The 14,010-nt window shown below is 35.9% G+C and overlaps 1 protein-coding gene across 7 annotated transcripts in view; it reads left to right on the plus strand.

Moving 5' to 3' along the window:
* LOC117172747 (zinc transporter 1) overlaps positions 1-14,010 on the plus strand; it is a 491,563-nt gene that overhangs the window by 185,764 nt on the left and 291,789 nt on the right. Inside the window, exon 1 of one of the 7 annotated variants that reach the window (XM_033360937.1) lies at positions 498-580. The exons of the other annotated variants lie outside the window; for them this stretch is intronic. The gene's annotated coding sequence lies outside the window, so the exon portion shown is untranslated. Of the gene's footprint in view, positions 1-497; positions 581-14,010 lie in introns of those variants that run through there. 7 annotated transcript variants of the gene reach the window in all.

Here is a 14,010-nt window from a genome sequence, read left to right on the forward strand (position 1 = left end):
ATGTTAACTTAACTATAGGTGATAGCTCTAGTTAGACACTTTTGGTTATAGTTTGTCTGACTATTTATTCGTTCTTCCACTAAGTCAGTTACCCATTATTAATGTACTGAAGTATCAAGTTATATCAAAAGATTATTACTCGATCTTTATGAGCGTTTATATCACATGATTTTATTTAGCATTTAAATGGTATTTAACTATATATGAAATAAAAATACACTCGTATTGAAAATAGTTATAATCATAGTTATCCTATAATAATAGAATCTGCAATTATAGTTTAAATGATCAAGCATAGGCTATTTCCTAGGTATCCTCTGAGTTCTTATCCCACCATGGTAACATCGAATTTACCTTGTGGTTTCTATATTATCGACGGAAGTACAGTTACCATAGTTAGGTTCAAACCCAGAGAAAATCAGAAATGCGCTCGTTCATAATTGGTGGCGCTACACTCTTTTATATGGGATAATGGACGTTACGCCTATTTTAAGCGTTACATCGAAACTGTGAAATTTTGGGATGTAGCAGTCCTGCCTGATGTGGGTGACTGTTGCGTTTATAGTTGGTACGTGACTTGGTAAGTGCGATCTTCTTTTATACTGTTCTTCATAATTCTTTGTTTGTCTTTTTCGTACAGAAGTCTTATGCATCTGTTTGGTTTTTGTACTAAATTGGTAGTGTATTTTTACTTTCTTTCCTTTAATAACGAAATTTTGAACATAATTTGCTTGATCAGTTGTCATTTAGCCTGAAATTATAAAAGTTTCCTTTTTTCTTTGAATGATATCAAACCTCAAACGTTTTACCAATTGAATTATTCTTAGTTTAAGCTTAGAGTTACTTAGATTTTTGTATGCGATTACATTTATTAATTTTGGTTCCACAGGTCACCTAAATAGTATTCTTTCTTAACTTAGGTATAGATATACGCTGCGTCCTTTCTGATAGATCTTCGCTGGTCTTGGTTCCTTATCTCGAGCAGATTATGTTTGTCAGGCTAGTGACCATAATCTGCTGATGACGTCACACATGCACTGTGGCTTTGTTCTTGTCCTCCTCCTCTTCTCACTATTTTTTCGGAAGACGGCTGTCTCGCTATTGGTGTTCTTGGGTCACTGCAGGCGGAACCTGTAATTTTCGATAGTGTTTTACTTCTTTGTAGTCGTCCACTATGATTATTGTCATGTCTGACGATAGTCTAGTAGCTCTTATGATTAAAAATTGAAGAAAAAATAAGGTACCCTGTTGTCTCCTCCCTTCTTAAAGTTGTTCATCGTCCTCAATGAATAGTGGAGTTTGTATTCACCATACTGGTTTCATTTCATGTGAATGGAAAAGTTTTGCTATTCGGATACTGGTTTTCGGAATGCGCGCCTGTGACACCTCTGCCGTTATTACATTGCTGCATTGTGTTTCTTGGTTGTTGACCCTTGGCAGGGGCTCCCTCTCTTCCACATTTTGATAGTTGTATTGTGATTTGGATTTTTTTTCATTTCTTTCAAGTTTTCCTAATGGTTTTTCTGTTTTTATATATAATTATTATTGTTATTATTACCATTATTCCAAATATTGATCCAATTATCATATGAATTCTCTGTTTACTATGATATTGTTATGCTTCAAATATCACCAATGATATGTTTGTTATATTTAGTGAAATATCTGGGTTATATATGCATTCTTCGTTGTTCATGCTTATAGTTATTCCTGTCAAAATAATGTCCGTGTTACTTACAATACAGCCATTGCCTAATTGAAATATGCCGGAATTTGTGAGGTGTTCTCTATTTATTTTCTTTTTGATTTCCTTGGTATTAAAATGTTGAGAAAATTTCCCAATGTACAAAAATATTACTATTCTCCAATAACCTTGGGTCAATTGTATAGATTCCAGCTTCTCGTAAAATAATCCGGAATTTTCTTTTTAGGTATGAATCTTGTACTGTATGATGCATCCCGGAAGTATCCTGGTAAATGGGCCTGACGTGGTTATTCGCTTAATTGCGAAATCTTTGATCATTTTTTTAGTAGTCTTCCTATGAAAGCAATCCCTCGATCAGTTGGTACAGCTTTAGGTGCACCATATTCCGAAATTAAATGCTTAGCTAGGTGGTAAGCTATTGTTGTCGCTGTTATATCTGGTATGGGTACTGCAATACAATATTTCGAAAAATTGTCTTGCATTGTGAGGATGAGGCGATTTCCAACAGGTATTGTCGGTAATGTTCCGACAGTGTCGAGTGATACTTTATCGAAGGTTTCAATAGGTGCATCTGTGATAACCATGGGCTCGTGAGTTCTTGCTCCAACAATTTTTGGTTCTTGACAAGCATTACATTTTCGTACGAATTCAGTCACTTGTTCTTTTATTCCGGGCCACATCAATCTTTCTCTGATTCTTCCACAAGTTTTGTTAACACCTTTATGTCCTCTTATTTTCTTCATATGGTTTTCGATTATTATTTGAGTTTCATTTTTTTCTGGAGGTATCCACACCGCGCTATGGAATATCATAATTTCAATACCGCTATCTTCGAAAATTTCTCTTAGAATATCGGTCATTTCACCTCTTGTCCGTTAGATCTCCTGGACTTTAAATTCTAAAAGAGCTTACATTCTCTCTTGCTAGGGCTGCATGCAAATATTGAAGTCCGATTTTTAAATTTTCCTTTCTCAAATGGCCAAAATGTTTTTCTGTGATAATGACAGCATACATCGTATAACGTCCTCGAGGGATCAATAGCGCCTGTCCTAACTTGTGACGTTGCTCTTTAATTTCTACAGGATCGATAGCGTTAATGTCTATTAGTAGATGCCCTATTGATTTAGCGAACTCACAGTCTTCAGAAAGAAAATGCACATAATTGCCTCTGAGATATGTTAAGTTTTCTCGGCAACTCTGAATTTTCGGGGTTACAATCATACTAAGAAACGGAATATGTTCATTTTCTAATTCTGGTTGTATGATAATGATAACTGCGCCTGCTTCGTCAGCCTCTGTTACTACTATAGTAGGCTCGGTAATCGAATTACTGATTATTTTTGTTTCACGTATTTCTACTTCTCGTGGTTGATAATTTTTGGTTACTGTTGCTAAAATTTTGGAATTTTCTGTTGTGTGCTGGAACGGTGGTGATAATGCTTGTGGCAATCCACAAGTTGAGGGGAGGAAAGTTTCAAAACTATCTGGAGTAGTGGACGGTTAAGGCTCAAAAGTTACACTTTTGCTAACTTCGGCTTTAAGTGGTGCTGTGCGTATTGGGGCTTTAGCTTGGTTGTTTTCATCTGTGGAATTTCCGCTCTCAATCGTGTTTTCTTTGAGTTCCTGAAGTTCATTTGTGGCCCAGTTGAAGACTAAGTTTATTCTTTGTACGAATTCATTTTCACTATCTGGTTTCAATTCTTCAATAGGCTGCAAGGTTTCTGAGTGGTTTCTTTTTCGGTGGTAGAATAATTACATTCAGCATTGTTCAATATGTGATAATAATAGAAAATAGGAAGATATATTCCTTCTTTTTCTTGGCTTAATACGGCTTCGATTGCCTATCCTGATGCGTTAGTCTTACTTGGAATGGAAGCTTCTAATGTGTCCCGTAACGGCTTACATTTTTCTTGCACCTTCTTCTCTATTCCTTTACACACTCCCCACATACTTACTTGGTTATGGGAGGGTACCTACAGTTTAAGGTGAGTTCCGAACCACCAAGAGCAACAGCTTTAAGTATTTAGAGAAAACCTTTTTCTCTAGAGGTACCGGTCCCATTACTCCCGGAGATGAACAACTCCCTTGCTAGGCTAGTTTTCAATACATGGGCCGCCGAGACTCTTCCAGAGTTCGAGGCGGGAATCGAACCCGCAAGCCGACGGAGTGGGTCTTAATCCTACGCTCTAGGCCCCACGACCATTGTCTCGCTTTCCTGATGCTTTAATTGTTATGGTAAAAGTTTTTTGGAAATCAGGGTACTTTAATGTAGGTCTTTCGCATAAAGCTTCTGTCAGCTTGTTGAAACTTTCTTGTTCCTCAAGGCCCCACATACGCGGTTTCCCTTTTTATAAAAGTTAGTTAATGATTTTGTTTTTGTTGCGAAATCTTTTATACATCTTCTATAATATCCAGCGAGACCTAAACATTGTTTTACGTTTCATGGATTTTTGGAATTAGGAAATTTGTGTACGGCTTCAATTTTTCTGGGATCGGGTTTCACTTCCTCACTGCTCATGATATGACCTAAGTAGGCGATTTTTTTGAACAAAAAATACTCTTCTCTGGTTGAATTGAAAGATTTGCTTCTTTCAACTTGTTAACAAGGCGCTTTACTTTCTTTCCATGTTCTTCCAGAGTCTCGGCATAAATTAGTATATTATAGAGATAGACATAAAATTCACTTCATTGTAGTCCTAAAAGTACTTGATCCATTAGTCGGTGGAAAGTGGCCGGCGAATTTTTTAATCCTATAGGCATTCTAATACATTCTTAATGTCCATTGAGAAATAAGAAGGCCGTTTTGGATCTATTTTCTGAATTTAATTCGATTTGATAAACCCCACTGGCTTAATCAAAGACAGTAAAATATTGAGCTTTCCCTGATTGATCCATAGAATTTTTGCAATACTCGGGAAAGGGTAAGCATTTTCAATAGTCTTTTTTTTTGATATTCGAAAGCCAATCACGTGATTTTTTTCTTCTTTAGTTAGAAGTTCTAATTTAAAATGTCTAAAATTTCGTGTACCCTATCATCCGGGGGTGTATAATTTTGGCCAGCTGACCGTTCTTCGAATCCATTACTTGGAAGTTGATAATATTTGAAGGGAATGAGTTCTTGAGGGTAAATTTTTACTTATATGTCAGCTTCTGTAGTGTTTAGAGCATATATATGACAATGTCCTTGTGAGTATGACACTACAGCTTCTCCCATCACAACTCTTCTTTCCGTTTAATTAGTTGTAAATAGGCCTCTTTTACTTCGTTATTAGCTATTTTTAATGGGATGACTTGTCGTGATCTTGCTTAAATGCTTAATTTTCCTAATCCTGGTGCTTTCTAATCTAAAATTTGATATTTTGCGGTATGTGACTCACGGTCAATGAAATGAATGGGTTTAGTAGGTCTCGAATGCATTACTATGGTGTTGTATTAAAACGATATTTCCGCTTTTTCCTGAAGAAGGAATTCGCGTCCAAAGATGCCATCTGTACTGATAGGTAAATCTGCAGAAAGTACATGAAACAAGATTTTGGTTTCTTGCAAGGTTAATTTTAATATACCTATAGTTTAGATTTTATCGATCGTTATACCTGTGATATCTATAGAATTACTTTCTGTGACTAGTAGATGACCATCTAATGAATTTAATTTAATTATGTTGACATCGGTCTCAGTGGCAAACAGAAATTTAGCATTATCTTGTGTGAAGCCTGCTGATAAAAATTCCACTACTGGGGATTCTCGATTGAGGTTGGTGTGGAGGATTTGTCTTGTGCCATTCAAATTCTGACGCTCGTCCTTGGTCTGGTCTGGCGAGCAGAATTGTTGTTTAAAGTTTCCTTGTTAGTAGAGACAGGAAATTGCGAACGAGGTGGAGTGTCTGATCCTCCATAAGAGGGATTAGAACTAAGTTAGAATTTGGATTAGGATATCCATTACCTTGCATAAGCACATTAGAAAAGTAAGGATCAGGGTGATAAGGCATATAAGGATATTGACAGGGCGGAGAATACTTATTTTGGTAGTTATATCCTCCAGGTAAATAAGAACGCTTTATTACTCTAGAGGGGTAATGCTTTGATTCGGAGCTTTTATACGAGTCTGGAGTGGTTACAAAACGAACATGAGGACTGGGACTAGTGTCTCTTTATCCTGAATGAATAGGTTGCAAATACCTTGATTCGCGATAAGAGGTTACGGTGTATGGAGGGTTCTAGTGATGCCTTGCCTCATACTCAACTGCGACTTTCAGGACTGCGTCTAAAGTATCAGAGTTTCTTGCTTCTGACATCCCAGATATTCAATCAGGCAATGCGCACTTGAAAGCTTCAAGGGCACAACCATTAAGGGGAGCTAATAGTTGTTCAACATTAGGATATTTATCATCAAGAACTGCCTGAGCTCCTGATGTTAAGAGAATAACCCTATCGAAGAATTCGCTAACATTCTCCTCTCGATTCATTCGAACAGTTGAGATTTCATGCAATATGGTCATGTAATATTCATGTAATATGTTCTTGCCATCATAACTGAGGATAGCTTGCAACTTCTTGTTGTATGCCGAAACACTCGCCCATATACGTCATAATTGATTCACTAAGGGTGCGATTGATATCGCTAGCAAATTGGGTTTGATTAAACTTATCAGGTATTTTATGATATATAAAGATATATAAAAGTTATTTAACTTTGCGGCAAAATTTTCTCTGTTTATTAGGAAACTCAGGAATAGATAACTTAAATTATTTTTAAAATTATCTACCTACTATACCTGTAATTTCAGATGGAATCTCTGACTTTATGACGTTAAAGTCAATAATTTTTTCTGATATTAGATTTGAAAGATACCAATTGTCGATAATGAATTTTTTGGACAAATTAAAACTCTTGAATAATTAATTTCAATAAAGGGTGATAAATTATTTAATTGAATTAAATTATTGTTTAAATCTGCTTCCTAAACAAAATAGTCTACGTTGACTTTTAAATAATTGTTGTTAATCGATACAATTGCATTGCATTTTTTTTGTCTACAATCTGCAATAGATAATCAGTCATTTACTTTAGAGGATTATTTGCAGTCAATTGATTCTTTAAGTAGAAAATTTTGTTTTCAAAGTTTTCTTTTGTATCAGGGACAAGACGCTGAGTATATCGCGCTTTGATTACTGACTAACAGTTGCATACATGGTACAATAGAAAAAGCGGTAACGGTTAGACTCTTGGAACTAGTGTATGAAATGACAGGTCAGACAACTAAACGGTTACACTAACGAAAAACCAAATTTCATATAATGCATGTTTTTTTTGCTATTTTTTCGCTATTTTTTAACAGAAAAATTTTGCTTTGCTTTATTAGTTTTCAGGAAAACAGGGCAGCGCTAGCTTGCTGGCAACTCAGCGGCCCCCTTTACAAAAATCATTAAAAAATCATTAAATTAAAAAAAAAATGACTAGGTTAGATTTTTTTATAGTTTTTTGTTTATTATGGGCTATGGATCACTTTTTCAAAATCGAACCTTATTTTTTTTAAAACTGCTCCCTGTAATGCAAAAAGTATTTAAAAAATCACGAGGCTAGATTATTCTGCTATTCCTTTGCTTTTCAACATGATATGAAACACTTTTGTGAAATCAACCCTTATTTTAAAAAACTTAATAAACTTATAAAATATGAAAACGGTATTTTTAAAGTATAACTCAGGAGCAAAATTATTGTTCACTCCTAATCGCCACAAAAACAAGGCCCGTATTTGTATTCAAATACAAACCTGCAGGCTGATGCCAAAAATTGTATACATTAACTGTTGGGACATTTGTCCTCTTGATTTTTGTGCTCTTTCATTATTCTCCAATGCCATATCAATCGATTTTGTCAAATTAATTACCGTAATTATTGTTATTATCCAGTCTATGTGCGTAAATTAAAAAAATATAATTGACCTTTTCAATGAACCTTTTAATTCCTTTAATTAACTTCCAGTGCAACAATTAGGTATATAAAGCTGGCACCTCTACAAAAGAAATTCCCAAATTACTTTGTATCAGAATTTTGGGTTTTTTTGGGACTTTTTGGACTGTATTGTCGATTTTTGGGGTCTACTACTTTTTACATAAATCCAGATTTCCAGTGGAGGTGCTAATCAAACCAGCACCTCCACTATATAAAAATTAAAATTTAATAAAATGTAACACGTCAGAACCTTCTTGCCATAAATAAAATCTGCAAAACAAAAAATGCACAAGATTTGGGGCTTATTTTGGGCTCTCGAATGCACCAAATAAAGATTCAGAAAAACCACCGCTATATACAAAAACAACAATTCAATAGGAAACACTGTAAACTCGAAATTGGCATTTTTTAAGAGCCCAAAAATCGAAGAGTCCATTGGCACTAGAAAATTCTCAAAAAGATTATTTTAGGACAAAGTCATATCTACGTGGTAGAGAGGAGTTGATTTTAGGCGTGAGGGGTTGAAGCCAAAAAATCGGAGTGGGTATTTTCGAGGAGCCCAAAAATCAGAGACTTCATTGACACTTGAAAATACTCAAAAAGATTATTTTTTTCAATTTTAAATCTACGTGGTAGGGAGGGGTTTATTTAGAGATTAGGTATTTGAGTCCTAAAATCGGAGAGGTATTTTTGAGGAGCCAAAAAATCATAGATTCTATTGACACTGGCAATTTTTCAAAAAGATTATTCTGTGACAAATTCACATCTACGTGGTAGAGAAGGGTTGATTTAAGATAATAAGAGTTGGAGTCTAAAAGTAAGAAAAGGTATTTTCGAGGAGCCCAAAAATCATAGGTATAATTAGATATGATTAGATATTACTTAGATATTACTACGTAGACATGATATCTACATTGTAGAAATAGTTTTTTTAAATTTTACAGCGTTAGTACACGGAGAGAAATTTCAATAGATTAATTCACAGAAGCACGTGATTTTAGAGCAAAAACTTTCACATGATTTAAACTCTCAGACTGTATGTTCTAAAAGCATAGAATTCAAGACATGAGTGAAAAGGGGCGTGGCCGAACGCTTGAAACTTTGAGACCTATGCTTTAAAAGCAAGGGTTCCGAGATCTTAGTTTTGCGCCAATGCGTAATAAAATCAAGAAGTAGTGACGTGAAGGCACTTGAAATTTCTCTCCGCGTGGAATCTCCAAATTTTAGGGCTCTTTGAAAATACCAGCACCGATTGTAGGCTCTAACGCTTATCTTTAAAAAAAAGCTCCTTGTTAACAACCTCATCGTCGAAAATAAAACTCCTCTCTACCACGTAAATATGAAATTCGAAAAAAATAATCTTTTAAAGAATTTTCCATTGTCAATGGAGTCTCTGGTTTTAGGGCTGTTCAAAAATACCCACTCCAATTTCTGGGCCCCAGCACTTAAAGTTTAAAGTCCACCCATTTCTACCACGTACATATGACTTTGTCAAAAAATAATCATTCTGAAAATTTTCCTGTGTCAGTGTAAAATTTTAATGACGTCTAAAATCAACCCCTTTCTACCACGTATATATGACTGTCAAAAAATAATATTTTTGATAATTTTCTAGTGTCAATAGAGTCTCTGATTTTTGGGCTCTTCAAAAATGCCAATATCGAGATTTAAGAATTTATTAATGGGTTCGTGCTTTTGTACGTAGTGATGTTTTTTCTGAATTTTTATTTGGTGCATTCGAGACCCCAAAACAAGCCCAAAATTTGGTGCATTTTGTGTGTTTGCATATTTCATTTTTCACAAGGAGGTGGTTTTTTGAAAATGGGGGTAGTTTTTGCAGTTTTTGGTGCATTCGGTAATCCAAGATAAGCCGAAATTCTGGTGTTTTTTGTTTTTTCCGAATTGGAGTTTTTATATAGGGGATATTTTTCAGTAGGGGTGGTATTTGGAAATTGGTTGTTATTGCGTCAAGAGCCCAAAAAAAGCCCGAAATTCTGACGTGTTGGATTTTTGTCTTTTAATTTTTAAACATTGGAGGTGCTGGCTTGATCGAAAAAAATTTGGGAATTTTTTTTGTAGAGGTACTAGCTTGATAGACCTAATTGATGCGCTGGAAAGTGATTAAAGTCATTAAAAGGTACATAGAAAAACGTTAATTATATTTTTTGAATATACATACATAGACTGAAAAATAATATTCATTACGGCGTTTATTATGCAACAATTAGGGGTAAGAAATAATTACGCTTATGAGTACCATGCTCCTATCTTATAAGTAAGTTCCATCTATGTAGATATTGACTTTTCTCAATACGTGTTTTCATTACAGGGTATTTTTTTATATAAGGGTTAATTTTACAAAAGCGATTGATATGATATTTGAGAATAATGAAAATGCACAAAAATCAAGAGGACAAACGGGCCAACAGTTAAGGTATACAATTTTTTGCATCAGTCTGCTAGGTTTGTATTCGGATACAAATACGGGGCTTGTTTTTGTGACGATCAAGGATGAACAATAATTTTGCTTCTCAGCTATGCTTTAAAAATACCGTGTTCATATTTCATAAGTGTTTTCCATCTTGATTGTTTCTTTACTCGAAATACGTTTTCGCAGCATTGAGGGTTGCTTTTTAAAATAAGTGTTGATTTTATAAAAGTATTTCATATCACGTTGGAAACCAAAAAAATATATAAAAAATCTAGCCTAGTCATTTTTTTCATATTTTTGTTCCTTACAGGAGGTAGATTTTTTAAATAAGGGCCGATTTTACAAAAGGGATTAATAGCCCATTGTAAAGCAAGAAAAAATAGCAAAAAAGCTAAGCCAATCACTTTTTTTAATTTAATGATTTTTGCAGAGGGTGCCACTGAGATGCCGTCAAGCTAGCGCCACCTTGTTTTCTCGAAAACTAATAGAGCAAAAAAAACTTGTTTTGGTAAAAAATGCCAAAAAAATAACGAAAAATATCTCTTCCATTTGGAACTCTATGTGCTGTACTCAGAATAATCCTGTTGTGAAGACATTCAAGACTCAATATTCCGCGACCCCCTTGACGGCGTGAGATGTACAGTCGAGGAACGGAAGACTTAAGATGCATGCTTTCGTTCATGTGCATAACCTTTCTTGTCCCAATATCAAGGGATCTGAGCTCGTTCTTCGTCCATGGAACTACTCCAAATGAATAGAGTAGTATCGGGACGGCAAGCATGTTCGTTGCAGATACTTTGTTCCTCGCCGACAGCTAGGAAGACCAAATCTGTCGGATGGGACGTTTGTATCTGCTTCGGAGGGTATCCTTTATAGATGTCACATCCTAAATGCGGCTCTGTGGCATGCCCAGGTATCTATAAATCTCTCCAACGCAAAGGTGTCGTATGGCGCTTCTATCAACGAGCTCAGGATCTTCAGGGATGCCATTAAGTTTTCCTCGCTTCCTATAAATCTTGGCGCATTTGTCTAGCCCAAATCCCATTCAAATTTCCTTACTATATCGTTCGACAATCCCCAGAGCTAGATGCAGTTGCTCTCTGTTTTTAGCATAGATCTTAAGATCGTCCATGTAAAATACATGAGTGACCTTGTACTTTCGATCTGCAGGTTTGCCGCACAAGTACCCGTCGGAATGGCGAAGGGCTAGAGATAGTGGCAATTATGTAAGGCAAAAGACGAGTGGGCTCATGGTGTTCTTCATCTCTCTTAATACTTTTTTCACCTCATCAGTAGTTATGGTTGGGCATTCTTCATCAGCTGTTATGAGGGCATCAAACAGCTCTTTGAAGCTATTTATATTTTCTGAGTCTTCGTCCAGTCTATGCTGCACTTCGTAGACTTCTATCCAAAATGCTTCGACTACCTCTGATTTGGGCGGGTGTTCGACAGTAACTGGAGGGTCTTGAAAGAGTCAAGATGGGTCAGAGAGAAACTGTTGATTTTCTCTGACCCACTTCTCCCTCTGCTCTGGACTTCTCTTAGCGTCAGATAGTATCCATATTCTTTCAACAATATGCTGCCTGATGGTCAGCAGCTTTGACAGCTTTGACTGAATACGGGACGCGTACTGTCTTGCCCAGCCTATCTTTATGGCAAGTTGATGCATTCGTCTTTTGGTCTTATGATCAACCGTTGGTTTTGATTTAGGGTTCGCATCGGCCAAAGCTCTCGCTACATTATACACACAATACTTGATAGCCCAGAGGTCGGATTCACCGGAAAAAAGTCCACGAAGCTCGTCATCCATTTCAGCCAGATCTTTAGGCTTGAGAGAAACCTTAGTGTTGATGTTTCTCCGGGTCGTGAAGTATCACTCTTCATCTATTGGATGCCTTCCCGCGGTTGATCTTAGTGTCGCCTATCTTTCTTTGTTGCCGGCTTATTCTAGCTGCGGTAGAGTAGGCGTTGTGCTTACATAGCCCCTTTTACGGAGTAGGTAAGCATGGTTTCGCAGACGTTGCTGCGAAAAGTGCTATAGCTCCGGGTGTTTCTCGCACCACAGAGCATGCAGCCGTGCATTGAATCCATTTTCATTGGCTCCCCCAGCTCTAGATTGGTCGGCATTGTTGGCCGATCCATTGTCGGGAGCCCTGCGCGTTCTGTTGTTTTGAACCGCACTTACTACAACTATGCTTGGTGTTGTCATTGCTGTTCCCACGAGAAGCTAGGGAAAGGGGTTCGTCCATCCTTGTAGAGCCCCGCATGCAAGGATAAGGCTGCGTTCTCTGAGAGGTCGCCCATTATCCCAGAGTCACCGTTCTAGACACCTCACCCAGGTGCCATTGAGCTTTCGGCTTTCTTGTCTATTTACACAATTTCTAAAAATTGAGCCAGAGATGTTCAATTTTTCTCAAATTCTTATCCTGAACTACTTTTTCTTGAATAATTACATAATTTTGATAAATTCATTCTAATTTTTACCATATCTCTATTTTTGTAAACAATATTTATTTGCTCTAGCACTTTTTTTCGAAAACGTAAAGAACAAGGAAATACAATATAACACGTCCAATTATTTTTCAGACTGTACAGTTTATACAAAAATATATTCAAAATTTGTTCATTGTTTAAACAAATATAATTTGTTTGAAAAAATTATGTTTCCAGAACATACTTTTTAAATCGTATCAAGAAATCATGAAAAAATGTGAATTCGCCGTGATGAATTGCTAAATTTCATTATCCAATAATTGTTTCATGCTCTTCGGTTTCAAACGTTTGATATGAAAGTTACGAAAAGTAACTTTCAATTTTTTCTTCAATTTAAAAATTGGTATGTCTTATGTTTTCATTATTGAAATGATTATAGATAAATTGTACTAACTGTGCAAAGTTAACTGAAGTCATGTTTTTATTATTTGAATGATTAGAAATCATCTAAAATATAGCACTTCCTAACGGTAAAGGAGGAGGGTCAATAAGGCTGGTTTTTGGGCCATCTACAGATTGGCTTTAAACATGTTTTATTTTATTCATCTAACTAGGTCTCATAACTCCTTAAAAGGATTTTTCCTTAGAGTGATCTGATTTCAAGATATAGTCATTTTTATGTTCGTATTTTACATGGGTTTTCGCACTTTCATTCAAATCATGCTAAGTTTCACATTGCTAGTATTGCTCACGCAAGATCATACTTGGCCAAAAACTGCGCACGTATATGCGTTACAACATACTCGTATGTTAAAGCCATCATTTTTCTCGAGGTACTTAGCCTTCAAAATAGGGCTTATTTTTATACTTTATGAAAAACCGAGCGTATTATTTTAAGGTATTAATTTATTGTTATTAATTTATTATTTTTAAGTTATTTTTCTTAAGAAATATTTACTGCCGGTCTTAGCCACTTTGACGCCCTTGGGCAAAGAGGAGTGAGATTAAAATCAACCAAAGTCAGTGGAATAGGAACCAAAACGCTACCGTTCATGTGCGACTGCCGTTTCGCTACGTTCAACTGTTTTCCCCCTCCACATGGTATTCGCGTTTGTTGCCGATGCTTTCAGCTCGTTTCGACCCGTTAGAGTTCTTATCCACTATATGTGATATTACTGCGTACATACATCTGTTCCAGATTATTTTATTGTAGTTTTATTTTATCAGTATCGACTAGTTTTATAGCGATTGTAGGTTTTTTGCACAGGTACTTCATAGGCATGAGAGGCTACACTTTTTTTTTAAATCCTTATTATTTAATAATTCTGTACATCAGTCTCAGATTCTCTTTATTTTTTCAGGTGAAATAATTACTTGCGAATCTAGTTTTAATTACCACTTATTATGCCGAAAAAACAGTGTTCTTGTTGCGGCAAATTCTTAAAACCAAAGAGTCATCTATCAGTAGTTCAGGATGAACGGGCAT

Source organism: Belonocnema kinseyi, chromosome 5 (genome assembly GCF_010883055.1).
Source record: "Belonocnema kinseyi isolate 2016_QV_RU_SX_M_011 chromosome 5, B_treatae_v1, whole genome shotgun sequence".
Taxonomy (NCBI): Eukaryota; Metazoa; Arthropoda; class Insecta; order Hymenoptera; family Cynipidae; genus Belonocnema; species Belonocnema kinseyi.